Genomic DNA, 16,695 nt, shown 5'->3' on the forward strand with positions numbered 1-16,695 from the left:
CCTTTTGGGGGAACTAAGATCCCACATGTTGTGAAGCATGGCCAAAAAATAAAATAAAAAATAGAATAAAATATGCAACTGTATGCATGTGTGCAGCCATACATAGATAAAAGAGGACGGGAAAGGTAACCCACACAGGAAAGAGAGAGACTCTAGTTTTTTGTTTTTTTTTTTTTTTAATCTGGGATCCAGTCAAGCTGAAAATGTATACAGTGGGTGCTCCATTCAAGAAGAAGGAAGGTTCATAAATAAGTTCACCTGTGATCATAGCTCAAAGCACCTGAAAGATGTTTTCAATGATCCTTATGCTTTGGAAATAAGGACACAATTACCAACGTTATCAGAATGTTCTCACAAAAGAAAAAGGGTCACCATTTCTAGGGTATCTTTGTTGTCCAAAGTTAAAATGACAGTCTTTGTTCTTTGCAATCTATGGTTTTAAAAAAGAAATGATTAGCTCCAATCTCAGCGCCATGATGCTGCTGCTGTTTAGTTGCTAAGCTGTGTCTGACTCTTTGCGACCCCATGGACTGCAGCACACCAGGCTTCCCTGTCCTTCCCTATCTCCCAGAGTTTGCTCAAACTCATGTCCACTGAGTCAATGATGCCATCTAACCGACTCATCCTCTGCCTCACCTTTCTCCTCTTACCCTCAATCTTTCCCAGCATCTGGGGCCATGATGTTCAGTCATTCAAAAGCTGGCTTTCACCTCTTCAGCCCCCATCTTCCACTTAAAAAACCTTTGGCCAAATAATCCCACCAGCCTACTTCTTGTTCCCCTAAAGCAACAGGCATACTACCACTTCCATACCTGGGCCCACTCATGGCCTCTGTCTCTCCCACTCTCCTTAAAACTTACCACCTTTCAGATCCTCTCCAACCCCCTCCTTTTCTGGAACCCTATTGACTGGTTCAAATCCCAGGGAACTCTCCTCTCTTCCAAATGCCTACAGCTTTATTCTTTAATACCTCCATCTCAAAACTAACTTAGAGAGCCTAAGTGTCTTCCTTCTGTTTGAAATCTCTGGCTTTTCTCTTTCCGATGACAAAAGTCCATTGGAGACAGAGACAATGTTTCAGAGGCCTTGTCTCCCCAGGATCTAGCAGATTCTGAATAAATAGCTGTTGTTGATATAATGGTGTCTGAGTTATATAACAGCCACAAAGGAGAAAGAAAAACTTTCCTTTAACTGCTGACACATCGAGAATACACAAATATTATAGCTGTTCAGCCCAGTTGGCAATCAGAACCCAAGCGACAGATGTGAGTCTTGTGCTCTTTACGACATGTTCCAACAGTAAAGAATGCCACTACTGAGAAAGCAAATCTGATACTTCCTAAAAGGAAGTACAGTTTACAAAAGAGTGTCAGCACATACCATCTCAGTTCCCCAAATACTAACCCACTCACAAGAACAGAGGGACTAAGTCTTTCTATCTTCCCTTTCCAATAAGGAACACATACACACATATTTGACAATCTCACCAAAGACCAATTCCTTCTTAAATAGAAATATCTTACTGTTTACCTTAAAGTGCTCCTAAGCATCAAAGTTAGCACATGGCAGTTGTCCGAGGCAACATATAACTGTTAGAACCATCATAAGTTTCCATTTGCTTATATGGTTTAAAATAAAAAAGTATACGACATTTGCATTAGAGCAAGCCTCTATTCAAGAGTCATTCTCATCCATAGTCACTCATCTCTTTTGATTAGTGCTAATACAGTTCTCCTTTTATGAGATGAGAATAAACACTACCGTTGTCCTAAAAGAGCTGTGATAGATCAGCTGCCCTACTATGCAATTACATTTATTATAACTGCTCATGACAGAGACACACTTCTTAAATGTTCCAAATATAAACAACCAGATTAGTTAGTTTTCTTTAACTTGCAGGTAACATGGCACTTGAAGCAGCAGAGGCAAAAGATAGAGCGACTGACTCTGTGCTTAGTCACTCAGTCATATCCAGCTCTTTGCAACCCCACAGACTGTAGCCCACCAGGCTCCTCTCTGCATGGGGTTTTGCAGGCAAGAATACTGGAGCAGGTTGCCCATTTCCTCCTCCAGCGGATCTTCCCGATGCAGGGATCGAACCCGCGTCTCCTGTGTCTCCTGCATGGCAGATAGATTGTTTACCTGCTGAGCCGCCAGGGCTAGCCACATGAAAGCCACAGGCGTGGCTGGGCTCCAGGGCCATTTCACTGTGACTCCACCAGGACAGGAGGACATCTTTGCTTCTACATGTTGGCTTTGCTCTCCCTTCCTAAAATCTGCCTTCTTCCACTTAACTCCCAGCTCTGGCACTGAGAGGGGCTATTCCATAGTTATAATCTTAAAAGTTCTGAAGAAAAACTCACACTGGTCAGCATGGGCCATGTAGCCACCCCAGGGGCCAAGGTCCCATAACTGACTAGTCTATGCTAGAACTACCTAGGTGAACTGGAGGAAAGAGCAACTAAGTTCTCCAGAAGGTGTTTACTTCCCAGAAGTAAAAAGGAGGGCTCCTTTGTCTGTCCCTGAAACATCAGCACCTATCAAGGAATTCCATTTCAAGTCTAACACAAAAGCTTATCTCAACAGTCTTCAATCTGGTAATAAATTACATTCTGAGAGTTGTTTAATGAACTCTAAAGCTAATGAACTCTTCTGTGGCACTTGAAATGCATTTCATTAGAGACCAGATGTAGAGAGACTGGCTTCTCTGGCGAGTCTTTAAAGGCCTATTTAACTCATGATTTATCTGAGGTGTAATGTTAATAGTTCTAATACGACACTCAAACCCCATTCATAACATTGTTCCTATAGGAAAATGTACTTGAAATTCCACCTATAGCAAGAAAAACGTGCAATTGAATTCATTTACTGAGGATCTAGTAATGATGGTGGCTTCCATCATGCACATATCACTTGACATTTAACCTGTACACAGTACAGCAAGGCAGGTATTAACAACTGTACTGAACACATGAGGAAACTGAGCGTTCGAGAAGGTTTTGAAGCTTAAGGTCAATCATGAAGACGTGTCACAGCCTGCTTCAAAGCTATGAATGTCTGACCCCAGAGCTGGTGGCATCCTGTCCGATATCCATAGCAGCCAGACAAGAGTGGGCTTTTAGTTCAGGTGACTGAGAGCTGAGCTAACATTTCCAGCTCTGTGTAAATATCTAGATTTCCCTGCAGAGAAGAGAAGGAACTAGTGGGCAGTCATAGTCAATAGCCAGACATCAACTTTCTATATCTTCCCAAGAAAAGGTATTTCTCTGTGGCAAAACAAAAGAAAACATTTCTCTGGGGAAACTTCAAGTTATACAAATGCTGGTATTGACATGAAGACTGTCTGAAAATTAAGGGTCTATAGATAGTATCTTCATAGAAAATTTGTTTTGCCCTGTTGAAAAAAGATGGCACTATCTTAAGAGGGCATTTGGACAGGTGTTTTAAAAAAGATTAAAATTGCAGAAATAACTGAGGTGACTCAGTTCTGCCAAAATAAATGTGATGGATGCACTTTACAACTTGAGCTGTAAATCACATTTAAAAAATGTGTTTGGTTAAGGAGTATTTATTACATATAAGAGAATATATCTAACATATTGGTCAGGAAAAATAATAATAAAATCAACAATCATAAACCTATCACCCGACCTAAAAGCAGACCACTAGTGATAAACTACGGCAAGTCCCTGAGTGTTCCTTCCCATCTGATGGAGGTGGACAATCCCTTCCTTCTGTGCATCTTGGACAAAAAGTTTAAAACCCCTTGATTCAAGAGGGGACTTTAGTAATAAATTAACCTTGTTATGCCTTTTGAAATCAAACTCGAGAGATGGCCAGAAGTAATATGATAGAAAACAGTTTGAATTCAGTCATAAAGTAAGGGGATGGCTAGATTGTACACTGTCTTAACCTAGCAACCGCTGGCCAGACAGACTTGTAAAAGCTTCTGGTTTTACGCCATCATCCAAAGCCAGGACTAGTCATTAGTCACATTATTAGGCATGTGATCTGAAATATGACAAGTCATCTGGAAATTATTCCAAATTGAGGTGAGGTGTTACTAAGCCAAGACAAACTGGTTCTCCCATGCAGAGCCTTAAGCACATCAGATACCATAAGAAGAAGAAGAAAAAAAAAGGAGCACATGGATTAACCACCATGAACCTCATATATCATATGGTGAGAACTAAAAACTTGAGAGTGGGAAAAACCAAAGAAAACAGTCAATCAGTTATTAAGACTATAATTTTGTTTTAATAGTGTGTTAAGCAACTTCCGTTGTGGGGAAAAATGGAGGTAAAGAAGTTAAAGAGTTTGCAGTCCCATGGACTGGGGCCTGTCAGGCTCCTCTGTCCATGGAATTCTCCAGGCAAGAATAATGGAGTGGGTTGCCATTTCCTCCTCCAGGGGATCTTCCCAACCCAGGGATGGAGCCCAGGTCTCCCGCATTGCAGGCGGATTCTTTACCAGCTGAGCCACAAGGGAAGCCCAAAGAGTTTACACCCTATGTCACAAAGAAAGGGCACACACACACAGTGAGCGAGTCTGTAAACTGTTTGACTAAAAACTACATACTGAGAATAAGGAAGCCTAGCACGTAGTACAATTAAATGGCACAATAAATACACGCTAAGGAAGAGATGGAGAAAGGAAGATAAGCTTAACTAAGAAAGCAACGATACTTAACGTCTTAAGGATGGCATACAACAAAACGGGGACACCTATACGAACACCTACAGACACCTTCACCAAAGCGGCACTCTCCTTCACCACCTGACACTGCCTTCTTTTATAGCCGTTAGGATTTGCTGTTGTTCAGTCGCTCAGTCGTGTCTGACTCTTTGCAACGGCACGGACTATAGCTTGCCAGGCTTTTCTGTCCATGGGGGTTTCCAGGCAAGAATACTTAAACGGGTTGCCGTTTCCTTCCTCAGAGGATCTTCCTGACCCGAGGATCAAACTCGTGTCTCCTGCATTAGATACACAGCATCCGACTGCATCAGACTTTTTAAGATTTCTAAAGACCAGGACCAAGGCTTGGATCTTTTAAACCTCTAGATGTCCAGACTTTGACATGGGACACGTTCTACAAATGTTTGAAGGAAAAGAAAAGATAAGGGTCAAGTTGATCAACCCTAAGTACATTATTTAAATGCCTTATTTAAAGCAATAACCTCTGATGAAGGTTGGCCTCTTCAATGCAGGAGAGGGAGTGTAATACAATTGATGATGGGGAGCACTGTTTCTCAACTTCACAACAGTGCTCTCTGTACAGTGTATTTGTGTGTGTCCTAAAAGGGCGAGAGGGTGGTACTTAAGGGGTGAAAAGGGTGTATCTGTTTAGGCTAAATTATGCTGCAGTAACAAGTAAAGCCAACATTTTAGAAGCCAACAACAGAGGAAGGTTTATTTCTGACTCCTGTCTGGTTCTCTGCAGGTGAGCTGAGACTGGGCTCCATGTCCTTTTCCCTCTGGGACCAAGGCAGAAGTGGCAGCCCTAACTGGAAAAGGTTGATCTCATGCAAAGAGAGAAGAGAGATGGTAGAAGCAGGCAATTTGGATTCCATTTCTGCCTGGAAATGGCACATGCCATTGTTATTTATAAGTCCAAGGGCCAAGACAGCCATGGGGCTCAACCCTCAGTGGGTGTGACAGCATAATTCTCCCACAGGATGGAGCATGGGTAGGAAGGAACAGCAAATGTTTTGATGGTAATGTAACCTATGGCAAAGGGAATGGAAAACGGCTAGAGAAGTGTTTTCTTCCCTTCAGTAATTAGAGAAGAAGGTGTCCTATTATAAAAAGCAGTCTTCATTTCTATGGTGCTTTTCGCTGTTCTCATAAGCTTGCAGATATTGTCTCACTGTATTCTTTTTTTTTTTTTCTCCCTCATTTATTTTTTTTTTTAATTTTTATTTTTACTTTATTTTACTTTACAATACTGTATTGGTTTTGCCATACATTGACATGAATCCACCACGGGTGTACATGCTATCCCAAACATGAACCCCCCTCCCACCTCCCTCCCCATAACATCCCTCTGGGTCATCTCCGTGCACCAGCACCAAGCATGCTGTATCCTGCATCGGACATAGACTGGCGATTCGATTCTTACATGATAGTATACATGTTTCAATGCCATTCTCCCAAATCATCCCACCCTCTCCCTCTCCGAGTCCAAAGTCCGCTATATACATCTGTGTCTCTTTTGCTGTCTTGCATACAGGGTCATCATTGCCATCTTTCTAAATTCCATATATATGCGTTAGTATACTGTATTGGTGTTTTTCTTTCTGGCTTACTTCACTCTGTATAATAGGCTCCAGTTTCATCCACCTCATTAGAACTGATTCAAATGTATTCTTTTTCATGGCTGAATAATACTCCATTGTGTATATGTACCACAGCTTTCTTATCCATTCATCTGCTGATGGACATCTAAGTCGCTTCCATGTCCTGGCTCTTATAAACAGTGCTGCGATGAACACTGGGGCACACGTGTCTCTTTCAGTTCTGGTTTCCTCGGTGTGTCTCACTGTATTCTGACAGCCATCCTACTGCAATCCCAGGACTTGCCCAAGGCCCCAGTGGCGCCTGAACTGGAACCCAATTCTCGTGATCTCTCACCGAAGCAGCCTTTGAGACTTCGGTTTCACCCACAAAATGGAGATAATCTTAGACACTTTCTAAGACAGTTGTTGAGAGATTAAGTAAAACAATGTATTTAAAACACATAAGCACATAAAAGTACTTGCTAAATATAAAGTCGTATTAAGTTATGATATTTATCCCTTATCCTATATCTTTCCCAAATTATCTTTAAATTTAATCATAAAGTTTGTTTAAATTTCTTAAGTAGAAAATACATTTATTAATGATATTTTCTTCCCCTGTCAAAACCATAAGCTCCCCTAGTCGAGTTTTTTCTATGCACAAACACGTACTTTCCCCATGACTTCTCTTACTTGTTTACTTCCTGACTGGTCAGTTTCTTAAGACTCTCAAGAAGTTTCAGAAGGCAGCACTATTATTTTTTTATTTCTTCCCAAACAAGAGAAATGAAGGGCAATTAAAGACAGTCTTCATTTCAAGTATGATAGAGATTCCACACGTGGCTCCCAACTGAGAGTGAATAAAGGACTTAACATCAAAGATGCTTCTACCTCTGTCTTCTACCTCTGGTCCAAATTAGCACGACCTGCCTTCTCTCTTTGCATTCAACCAAACTACAATTCTGGCCTTTCCCCAGAATGGAATCTCCCTTTCCCACCTCTCTCTTGGCTCAAAAACTGTTTGTTCTACCTAGCGTATTCCCTACACACTCTGTTCAAAGATCCTGTCCAAATAATTGGTTAGTGTACCACAGTGCATACACAAAGATGTTCGTTCATCACAGTGGGCTTTAAAAGAATGGAAAGTTGAAAACAAACTAAATGCTCACTAGTAAGGAAATGGCTAAATACATTACGGATCACATATACATGGGATGCTATAAAACAGTAACAAAAATGATGTAGATTATATCTATTGATCTGGCGTGGTCTCAGTTTATTGTTAGTCTAATCAGGTTTCAAAGTAATGTTGATAATGATCCATTTTAGGGAGAAAAATATCTAATTTGGGCATAGGAACAGTATGCAAAATACAAAAAATAAAAATAAAAAATACCTAATCGTATCTCTGGGTAGTGATAATGAGTTTTCTAATCTTAATAATTTTCACATTTTAACACTCTTTCCAGTTAGCATTGTTAACTTTATAACCGAAAAAAGGCATTTTAATTAAAAGGCATTAATCATTAAATACCCAATTCAAATGTCATCTGCTCCTGAACACCCCACCCCAGCCCACTTTTAATCACACAGGTAATTCCTCTGTCTTGTCTGTTTCCTGAGTATTTAATGTATCTATCATAACATTTACCACACTTGTTTTGAAATGACCATTTTCTTGGTTCAGACTGGATTATCAACTCTTGAATAAGTGGACTAAGCCTGTTTTATTTTTACTGCTGCTTAGTCATTCAGTCCTGTCCAGCTGTTTGTGACCCCATGGACTGTAGCCCTCCAGGTTCCTCTGTCCCTGGGATTTTCCAGGTAAGAAAACTGGGAGTAGGTAGCCGTTCCCCTCTCTAGGGTATCTTCCCAGCTCAGGGATGGAACCCAAGTCAGATTCTTAACCATCTGCGTCAGCAGGGAATCTGTCCTAATGACCCATGACTCTGGAGTCTCCAGACACTACTGAGTATGTTGATTTGAGCATAAAGCAAGGCTACAAAGTCTGCACATTTGACATTTGTACACCTAGTGCTCTAATCAAAAAGTCATCTACTGTGGGGATGTTTGGAAGATGCATAGGGTCCATTTTGGAGAGAGAAATTATCAGTCAGGGTATTTTATCTGTGGGAACATTTCTCTATTAATCATTATTCCCATGTTTGTTTTCAGAGTTACCAAAGACACCCTTATTCAGCTTAAGATATAAGTCAATATTTCTTAGTCCAGAAATTAGTCTCTCAGATTTCTATCCATGAGCTTCCTCTTCAAAAGGACAAGAATTACTTTTATAATAATCCAAGTCCAATCCTGACTCGGTAGGAAATATAAATATCTATTGTTTTAGGAAGAAATAAGGGAAATACATGTTTTAAGATTATGTAAGTCTGATTCAGGGAATTGACATAAACGAAGGTTTTGAAATAGCCAAGGCATTTTTTTTTTGAAGGTTCAATAAAGAATGTGTTTTGAGAACTAGGTGGGTGAGATTTAAAATAAATACAAGCACCACGATCTTAGCAGTTACTTAGCAATTTCAGGCTTCAATTGTTCCCTTCTAAAGGGCAAGTGACAAGACTGAAGAAATTGCTTCCAGAAGAAACACTGAGATACCTGATCCAGTTTCCTTGCTTCTCTCCATTTTACTCCCTAAGATCTTAATCCAGCCGGTGTGAACTTTAAACTGCTCAGGTTTTTGGTTTTGGTTCGTTCTCTCTGGAGACAATTCCTTTTTCTTAATTTCTGGATCAAAAGCGAAGCTACATGCCATCATTAGTCAAGAGGCACCTTGGCTGCTGGTCCCCAAAGTGTCACTACCTGAGGAAATGCAGACTCACCGGAGTACAAAGAAGGGAAAGAAAAAGTTCAAACGAGAGTAAACAGTCTGACTTACCTCCACACACTATCACTCAGAAGCCAGAAGTGAGGGGTGCCAGGGGCCAGTTACAAAGCTGAGTTAATAACATGAGCACTCTAGTCACACACTTAAGAAAACAGATCTAAATTCTGGATTGATCTTTTGTACTTATCTTCTTGCCAGCAGCTGTGGGGGTATGACAACTTGGGTTACCTAGCATGGATCCAAAAGCAGATTTTGCTTTTATCAACCAAACCAAACGCTTACCACTAGGGCTGAGAAAGATAATTGAAGATTTCTGGCTTGGAAATGTCTTCACAATAGGAAACTTACCACCATTGGTGTGCTGAGGCCAGCTCATGTATCAGTCCCTTGAAACCTTGCATATTCTCAGGATTTGGGGCAAGGTGATTGTTAAACACACCATCAGTAAATGCTGAATTATATAAACATACATTTAAAATGCTGCTGCTAAGTCGCTTCAGTCGTGTCCATAGACGGCAGCCTACTAGGCTCCCCTGTCCCTGGGATTTTCCAGGCAAGAACACTGGAGTGGGTTGCCATTTCCTTCTCCAATGCATGAAAGTGAAAAATGAAAGTGAAGTCGCTCAGTCGTGTCTGACTGTTAGCAACCCCATGGATTGCAGCCTACCAGGCTCCCCTGTCCCTGGGATTTTCCAGGCAAGAACACTGGAGTGGATTGCCATTTCCTTCTCCAATGCATGAAAGTGAAAAATGAAAGTGAAGTCGCTCAGTCGTGTCTGACTGTTAGCAACCCCATGGATTGCAGCCTACCAGGCTCCTCTGTCCATGGGATTTTCCAGGCAAGAGTACTGGAGTGGGGTGCCATTGCCTTGTCCAAAACAATTAAAATAAACTATACTAGAAACAAAGATCATAAGTACTCAAAACACATCATTTCCTGTTTTACTATGATCAATGATCTTTGATGTTCTTTGCAACGATTGCACCTGGTTGGTAGGAAATCATATTAAAGGTGTGCTCCTGCAATCACTTCTCAACTCTGCTGGCAGTAATGCTTGCTGGGAGCATGAAATCAGTGATGGTGGGAGTGTTCACACTACAGAAATTGGCAAAAGCTACAAAGCACCGCCCGCCCCCCGCCCCCCAATCAGGGCTGACTCTGAACATTTACTTGCATATCAATATCTGCAATGTTTACCCACCACTGCCTGACAGTAGCTCAGGAAGTTGAGCTGGTCAGTCTCCTAAATCCAAATAAAGGTTTGTAAACTATAAATCATGATGCAAATATAAGGATGGAAAGTAACTACTTTTACTGTGGCCCTGTAATGTAACAGTCACAGCACAAAGTACTATCCTAATAGTCTTTCATTTCATGAGAAATATTATCAAATCCAGGAAATTGATGAGTCAACTGAGGTGGAGAGGCTGAGTAAGGACTAAAAGCACAATAGCCAGAGTCAGGTGTGTGAATGTCTGACTCAAAAACGTATGATCTTCCCACCAACTACCTACTCACTAACATTATGACTACCATAATGAAACCAAAACCAATCACGTATAACTGTCACATAATTTGCAAATTCTAATGGCCTCTTATGTGTTAAAAGAAAAAGGTACATTGAAGAGGAATAGACAAAGAGCTCAAATTTTTCATATTCACCAAGTTTCTGCATATTTACCTCCAAAATGTACCCACAAAAAGTGAGTAAGAAAGAAGGCCCATGGAAACAGTGGAAGAAAGAAGGATCCGCATTTGAGACAGGCTAAGTCCAAGGTTAATGTAAGAGGGATCCCCTTTCAGTTTTCTTAATATTTATACTCTATCCACCAAACTGACACACCCAACTTAAAATGAGACACTCTGCCAAGAAAGAACAATGCAAAGCAATCTCTGAAATGTTGGCACCAAATTTCTGAAGTATTTACATACTCAGATACTTAACTTTTCAAAATTTTCTTTTTTAAACTTTTAAGGTATTTAATTGGGCTATTATTTTAACTTTGTTTCTTACAGACAATTCACCCTGTAGTCAAAAGAATGCCAAAGAGCTAACAAAATTTTACTCACTGATTATTGTTTAAAATTCTTGTCATCTTGGCCTCCTATAAGTTACCGGCTTCTCCCATTGTTCGTGTGCATTTCCACCACCTGCCATGAGAAGAGCGAATCTGATCAGACGTCTCGTAAAGTCCATTTCTCGGCTTCTACCACATTAGTCTTCCCACTTCTTTATAACTTAGAGAGAACTGTGGTCGTCTCTTCCTTTCTCTCCAAAATCAAAAAGGCAGGAGAGAACAACACAGAAGATCACCTCAAGAGAAAAATCTTTAAAGAGCACTATTTCTACTGTTGGGGGGTTGGGGTGAAGACTTTTAAAATACCCTCCCTTATGTTTTCAGGAAGAAATTTTTAGTCTGCCTCTTGGGAAGAAAGCAGTATTAGAGTAAGCCACTTTCTCTCCCCTTCCCCGAACCCCTTCTTCCTTCTCAAAAGTGAGTGACTAACCACTTGGGCTTCCCTGGGGGCTCAGAGGGTAAAGCAACTGCCTACAATGCAGCAGACCTGGGTTCAATCCCTGGGTCAGGAAGATCCCCTGGAGAAGGAAATGGCAACCCACTCCAGTACTCTTGCCTGAAAAATCCCATGGACGGAGAAGCCTGGTAGGCTACAGTCCATGGGGTTGCAAAGAGTTGGACACGACTGAGCAACTTCACTTTCAACCACTTGGGAAGTCTAGAGGAACCACTGGTTTAGTGCTGAGGCCCCACACTGAGCTGGGCAGCAAGGGTCTCCCCCCAGTTCTCTCCAACACCAGGAGTCAAGCTAATTTCCCCACAGTAAACAGGACAACAGCAGCCAGTTTCTGGGAGGACCAGCCAGCTCTCTCTGTTGGCTTCTCTCCAGCAGAGTTGCTGGACTAGGATGACTCCATTAGGGTTACTGGGGGTCCAATGCATGTTTTAGAGACAGAGGGAAATGACACTTCTGAGATTTCCAATCCTGCTTTTATCAATAATTAAGTTACTACCTATGCTGATTCCCATTTGAATTGTTGCTCTATTTCACAAACTGTTTGAAGATTACAAGATAGAAGAGATAAATGATTTGGCCACCCAAACCACCATCTGTCAAAGGACAATGCCTAGATAAAAGCTTTGCTCAAAGTCCTACCACTTTTTGGTCACATGACCTTGGGAAAATCCATTCACATTCCCCAGCCTCAATTTCTTTATTTCTGAAAGAGGATCAAATGGCCCCTACCATACTGTGTGGTTGTTCAGATTAAATAAAATGAAAGACATGACTTGCCAAAGTTAAGCATGCTTTAATCTAACAAGGGACACTCAGTCCTCAGACTTGCTAGTTTGTCCATACTTCCAGTTCAGATATTGGTGATCCATATAATTTGTGGACCAATGGATTACACCGGAGAAGGCATAGACTTGGATTACTGTGATATTGAATGGTTTGCCTTGGAAACGAACATAGATCATTCTGTCATTTTTGAGACTGCATCCAAGTACTGCATTTCAGACTCTTCTGTTGACTTCTGATGGCTACTCCATTTCTTCTAAGGGATTCTTGCCCACAGTAGTAGATATAAGGGTCATCTGAGTCACCAGGCCACTTTAGTTTGCTGATTCCTAAAATGTCGATGTTCACTCTTGCCATCTTCTGTTTGACTACTTCCAATTTGCCTTGATTCATGGAACTAACATTCCAGATTTTTACGCAATATTGCTCTTTATAACGTTGGACTTTACTTCCATCGTGGCTCAGCTGGTAAAGAATCCTCCTGCAATGTGGGAAACCTGGGTTCGACCCCCGGGTTCAGAAGATCCCCTGGAGAAGGGAAAGGCTCGCCACTCCAGTATTCTGGCCTGGAGAACTCCATGGACTATATTGTCCATGGGTCGCAAAGAGTCGGACATGACTGAGCAACTTTCACTTCCACTTACTTCCATCACCAGTTACATGCAAAACTGGGTGTTGTTGCTTTGGTTCCATCTCTTCATTTTTTCTGGAGTTATTTCTCCACTGATCTCCAGGAGCATTTTGGGCGACTACCAACCTGGGTAGTTCATCTTTCACTGTCCTACATTTTTGCCTTTTCATACTGTTCATGAGGTTCTCAAAGCAAGAATATTGAAGTGATTTGCCTTTCCCTTCTCCAGTGGACTACATGTTGTCAGAGCTCTCCACCACGACCCGTCGGTCTTGGGTGGCCCTAAACAGCAAGGCTCATAGTTTCATTGAGTTAGACAAGGCTGTGGGCGATGTGATCAGATTGGTTACTTTTCTGTGATTCTGGCTTTCAGTCTGTCTGTCCTCTGATGGAGAAGGATAAGAGGCTTATGAAAGCTTCCTGATGGGAGAGACTGACTGAGGGGGAAACTGGGTCTCCTTCTGATGGGTGGGGCCATGCTCAGTAAATCTTTAATCTAATTTTCTATTGATGGGTGGGGCAGTGTTCCCTCCCTGTTATATGCCTGGGGCCAAACTATGGTGGAGGTAATGAAGATAATGGGGACCTCCTTCAAAAGGTTGAAGACCTACTGTTCAGTTCAGTTCAGTCGCTCAGTCGTGTCCGACTCTTTGTGACCTCATGAATTGCAGCACGCCAGGCCTCCCTGTCCATCACCAACTCCTGGAGTTCACTCAGACTCACGTCCATTGAGTCAGTGATGCCATCCAGCCATCTCATCCTCTGTCATCCCCTTCTCCTCCTGCCCCCAATCCCTCCCAGCATCAGAGTCTTTTCCAATGAGTCAACTCTTCCCATGAGGTGGCCGAAGTACTGGAGTTTCAGCTTTAGCATCAGTGCTTCCAAAGAACACCCAGGACTGATCTCCTTTAGAATGGACCGGTTGGATCTCCTTGCAGTCCAAGGAACTCTCAAGAGTCTTCTCCAACACCACAGTTCAAAAGCATCAATTCTTCAGTGCTCAGCCTTCTTCACAGTCCAACTCTCACATCCATACATGACTACTGGAAAAACCATAGCCTTGACTCGACAGACCTTTGTTGGAAAAGTAATATCTCTGCTTTTGACTATGCTATCTAGGTTGGTCATAACTTTTCTTCTAAGGAGTAAGCGTCTTTTAATTTCATGGCTGCAATCACCATGTGATTGTGGAGCCCAAAAAAATAAAGTCTGACACTGTTTCCACTGTTTCCCCATCTATTTCCCATGAAGTGATGGGACCAGATGCCATGATCTTAGTTTTCTGAATGCTGAGCTTTAAGCCAACTTTTTCACTCTCTTCTTTCACTTTCATCAAGAGGCTTTTTAGTTCCTCTTCACTTTCTGTCATAAGGGTGGTGTCACCTGCATATCTGAGGTTATCGATATAACCTCAGATATGCAGAAGACCTACAACTAATACCCAAAAAATATGTCCTTTTCATTATACGGGACTGGAATGCAAAGAAGGAAGTCAAGAAATACCTGGAGTAACAGGCAAATTTGGCCTTGGATTACAGAATGAAGCAGGGCAAAGGCTAATAGAGTTTTGCTAAGAGAATGCACTGGTCATAGCAAACACCCTGTTCCAACACAAGAGAAGACTCTACACATGGACATCACCAGATGGTCAACACCGAAATCAGATTGGTTATATTCTTTGCAGCCAAAGATGGAGAAGCTCTATACAGTTAGCAACAACAACAACAAAAGACCAGGAGCTGACTGTGGCTGAGATCATGAACTCCTTATTGCCAAATTCAGGCTTAAATTGAAGAAAGTAGGGAAAACCACTAGACCATTCAGGTATGACCTAAATCAAATCCCTTACAATTATTCAGTGGAAGTGAGAAATAGACTCAAGAGATTAGATCTAATAGACAGCGTGCCTGAAGAACTATGGACAGAGGTTTATGACATTGTACAGGAGGCAGGGATCAAGATGATCCCCAAGAAAAAGAAATGCATGAAGGCAAAATGGTTTTCTCAGGAGGCCTTATAAATAACTATGAAAAGAAGAGAAGTGAAAAGCAAAGGAGAAAAGGAAAGATATACCTATTTGAATGCAGAGTTCCAAAGAATAGCAAAGGGAGATAAGAAAGCCTTCCTCAGTGATCAATGCAAAGAAATAGAGGAAAACAATACAATGGGAAAGACTAGAGATCTCTTCAAAAAAATCAGAGATACCAAGGGAACATTTCATGCAAAGATGGGTTCAATAAAGGACATAAATGGTATGGTCCTAACAGAGGCAGAAGAAATTAAGAAGAGGTGGCAAGAATACACAGAAGAACTGTACAAAAAAGATCTTAACGACCCAGATAATCACGATGGTGTGATCACTCACCTAGAGCCAGACATCTTGGAATGTGAAGTCAAGTGGGCCTTAGGAAGCATCACCATGAACAAAGCTATTGGAGGTGATGGAATTCCAGTTGAGCTATTTCAAATTCTAAAAGATGATGCTGTGAAAGTGCTGCACTCAATATGCCAGCAAATTTGGAAAAGGAAGCAGTGGCCACAGGAGTGGAAAAGGTCAGTTTTCATTCCAATCCCAAAGAAAGGCAATGCCAAAGAATGCTCAAACTACAGCACAATTGCACTCATCTCACACGCTAGCAAAGTAATGCTCAAAATTCCCCAAGCCAGGCTTCAGCAGTACATGAACTGTGAACTTCCAGATGTTCAAGCTGGAATTAGAAAAGCAAGAGGAACCAGAGATTAAATTGCCAACATCATTTGGGTCATCAGAAAAACATCTACTTCTGCTTCATTGACTATGCCAAAGCCTTTGACTGTGTGGACCATAATAAACTGTGGAAAATTCCAAAAGAGATGGGAATACCTGACCACCTGACCTCCTGAGAAATCAGCATGCAGGTTAGGAAGCAACAGTTAGAACTGGACATGGAACAACAGACTGGTTCCAAATCAAGAAAGGAGTACATCAAGGCTGTACATGGTCACCCTGCTTATTTAACTTATATGCAGCATACATCATGAGAAACATTGAGCTGAATAAAGCACAATCTGGAATCAAGATTGACAGGAGAAATATCAATAACCTCAGATATGCAGATGACACCACTGTTATGGCAGAATTTGAAGAAGAACTAAAGAGCCTCTTGATGAAAGTGGAAGAGAAAAGTGAAAAAGTTGGCTTAAAGCTCAACATTCAGAAAACAAAGATCATGGCATCCGGTCGCATCACTTCATGACAAACAGATGGAGAAACAGTGGCAGACTTTATTTTTGGGGGCTCCAAAATCACTGCTGGAGAAGGCAATGGCACCCTACTCCAGTACTCTTGCCTGGAAAATCCTAGGGACAGAGGAGCCTGGTAGGCTGCAGTCCATGCGGTCGCTAGGAGTCAGACACGACTGAGCGACTTCCCTTTCACTTTCCACTTTCATGCATTGGAGAAGGATATGGTAACCCACTCCAGTGTTCTTGCCTGGAGAATCCCAGGGACGGAGGAACCTGGTGGGCTACCGTCTATTGGGTCACACAGAGTCAGACACGACTGACGTGACTTAGCAGTAGCAGTAGCAGCAGATGGTGTCTGCAGCCATGAAATTAAAAGATGCTTACTTCTGGAAGGAAAGTT

The 16,695-nt window shown here is 41.7% G+C and overlaps 1 protein-coding gene across 48 annotated transcripts in view; it reads right to left on the reverse strand.

Annotated features, from left to right (window-relative positions):
- The window catches only part of SGMS1 (sphingomyelin synthase 1), a 335,925-nt gene that overhangs the window by 114,428 nt on the left and 204,802 nt on the right, over positions 1–16,695 (reverse strand). For 37 of the 48 annotated variants that reach the window (XM_069567867.1, XM_069567875.1, XM_069567893.1 and 34 more), the window contains one exon: positions 11,192–11,272. The exons of the other annotated variants lie outside the window; for them this stretch is intronic. The gene's annotated coding sequence lies outside the window, so the exon portion shown is untranslated. The remainder of the gene's footprint in view (positions 1–11,191; positions 11,273–16,695) is intronic. 48 annotated transcript variants of the gene reach the window in all.

The sequence above is a fragment of the Ovis canadensis genome, chromosome 22, assembly GCF_042477335.2.
Source record: "Ovis canadensis isolate MfBH-ARS-UI-01 breed Bighorn chromosome 22, ARS-UI_OviCan_v2, whole genome shotgun sequence".
NCBI lineage: Eukaryota > Metazoa > Chordata > Mammalia > Artiodactyla > Bovidae > Ovis > Ovis canadensis.